The sequence below is a fragment of the Haplochromis burtoni genome, unplaced genomic scaffold (assembly GCF_018398535.1).
Source record: "Haplochromis burtoni strain Fernald_Lab_line unplaced genomic scaffold, NCSU_Asbu1 Contig_1115, whole genome shotgun sequence".
Taxonomy (NCBI): Eukaryota; Metazoa; Chordata; class Actinopteri; order Cichliformes; family Cichlidae; genus Haplochromis; species Haplochromis burtoni.
The window spans coordinates 18478-21387 of NW_024583476.1; positions in this window are offsets into that span (position 1 = coordinate 18478).

Below are 2910 nucleotides of genomic sequence, written 5' to 3' on the forward strand. Positions count from 1 at the left end.
CAGTGACGGTGGAGCTCAGTGATGAATCAGGTGAGCTGCATTCATGGCTGAATCAAAACATAGATTCCCCTGCTGTGGTCAGTAAGGGAACAGCAGGGGGAAATAAAATTGAAAGAGGCATTTATAAACGTTTATGTGTGAAGTTTATAAACGGGAGTGTTTTACTGTTATTTTAGCATCAGCATTATTGTTACATCAGAATCATATAACAAGCATTGCGTTAATCATTTATTGAAGCTTTTGACATTACATTAACATTTGTATTACGGTGATTGTTATAACCTCAGGTTAATCTTCTGTTTACAGGTGTCGGGATAATAATATGATCTTTCATTGCAGGTGTAACCATGATCATTTTTACACATATTGCAGTTTGTTGCTCATTATAGAGTTGTGCTCAAGTTAATAAGGGTTAAAAGCTACAGTCAACGCGATGTCTGGCTGATCTATGGACTGGAGTGACTTTGGGCATGGAAGGCTGCACGCGCTTACATAACACTGACATCATGCTATTCTTTGTGATCTTTTATTCAGTTATGTCTTTTGCTAAGTTTTAAGTAGTGGCAGTTGATTAAACAACATTCATTTAATATTACATACCTGATTCAGGGCATTACACACAGATCAACTTAACAATCTGAAAAACCTTGTAGCTGCAATATTGTGTCTCCATAAGGGACAGTTGGCTCCAGGAGATAAGTGGGAGTCAGTGCCTGTCCTCGAGAAGGAGAGAATATTCCTTTGCTGTGTCAAAAGTAGTCAACAAGTTCATATTCAAGTGAAGTCCATATTATTACAGGTTTTGTTTCTTGGCAATTCTGCGGACGCAGGCTCTGGGCGGAGCCAGGAGTTGAACAGATCTAACGTGACAATTAAATTGACTTCATTCCCTGGCACAGGATGACAGGACTGGAGCAACGACACTGGATGGGAGAAGGTCTCATACTTTCTAAGATATGAGGTCACTACCCTTTTCTTTTAATTTTCTAGCTCCGTTGATTTGACATATGGGAATGTGTCAAAAAGGGGGGGAAGTCGAGTTTTAACACCAAACAAGGGTTATATGAACATTTTTATGACTTCATTTGTGTTTTTAATAACTTAGGTATGGTAAAACTTACGCTAATAGTGACGCAAGAGGTTTCCGGACTTTTTTAGAGAATCAGTGAGAAGCATAAATCATTATTTCCATGTTTAAGCATTAATTATTGAAATGAACTGAATAGCGTTTAGAAGATAAAATGCCTGTGTTCACGAGAAGCTAAGTACCACACTGGAGAGGAAAGCGTGGGAAGGTAGGCGGAAGGAAACACATGATTTTTGGGGGGCAAATGTTAGGATTAAAAATGGCTAATTTGTTTTTGATGTCTTTTGTTAAATTGAGTGGTTTTAATAATTTTCAGACACACCTTGCAAATGTGCTTATAATGAGTTGGCACTCAGTCTTTGGAAGGTCATAACCTTCGTTCGGCGTGATGGTCCGGACTGATAAAGTGTAGGAAATGCCTTGAGTGCAGAGGGCTAAATGCAAACACGCTTACACACACATAGGATATGGTTAGAATAAGTCCCTGGGACATTCTGAATATTCTAAACCAATTCTGAATCACCAGAACATCAGTAGATAACCACATTAGACTATTAGAGCTAGGAAGGGAGGTGTTTTGGTTTTCTGTCTCTTACAGAGAAAGGAACAGACACCAGACGAGGTCACAGATATACGGGGATCCTTCGCAGCAGAGACAGACACGGTGACTGCCGAGACACCAACTGGGTCCAAGTGTCATGGCGTTTGGGCTCCGATTAGTCACCTCAAAGGATGGATCCCATAAACACAGCAATAACCATGAAGGGGTTGGCGGAAATCCAGGAACACCAGACCAGCGAGGTTCGAGAGGCTCTTGGACAAAAGGGGATACACAGGACACACAGGACCCGAGGACACACAGATCGTTGTTTGAAATCGGGGCAGAATAATCCCCTGATCTGTGCAACGACTGAAGGGTTGTCTAACCCCTGAGGTTGAAGAAAGAAGAGCAGAGGATCACCCAACTGCAAGACACTGGTGGTTGCAGCAATAAAATAAAGGCTAAAAGCTCCTCGGACAGAGGTTCTAGTCTGAGTACGTCTGAAGGGTATAAGGTAGCACCAAAATTAAGCTGTGCAAGAACTGAGGAGTGTCATCTGTACCTGCTACTGTTGTAATAATAGTTTTTCTTGTATCTGAACTGCGCAAACACAGAGGTCATCTCACATATGGTTCACCCAACAGGGGGACAAAGGGCCTCAAGGGGAAGAAGAAATTAACCCGGCCACACTAGATTACAGGGTGTAGGTGAGCTCTTTATTCTAAAGAGCTCATCAGGAGGAGTGTGAGATTATAATATTATTTTATGCCATGTTAGACCCTTAATTAAAGATTGTGAAGTTCTAGTTTGCATTATTCTCCTGAATTAGAAGAAGGTGATAACTATTGCATTTGTTAAACTGATTTGCATTACATTAGACTGCTGATTTATTGTGAATGAATGATATTGTTTTATGATGCATTATACTGCTGAGTTATAAGAAATACTGTTTGCAGAAAGTCATCGCCTTATTTGTCTGATTAGAAGAGAACAGAACATGCTGGAGTTTTCTGCCCCATCTCAGCAGGAGCAGATAAACACGGAGCCAAGGTCGTAGCTTAGGCGCCGTGTGAGAGAAAGCATGTGAATGTTTAGGCTTTTATGATAAGGTGGGGGCCACTAGAGGCTATAAGAGGTTGATCAATGCTCCATCATTTTGAGATCTGATGCTGTCTGCGTACGGTGTCCATCTCCCACGCGTGTGATCATTAAAATCATCGTTTGACTCAACCCGGCCGGACCAGTGTTGTTATTGTGGTTTTTCCTGTTGTATCCAGGAAAC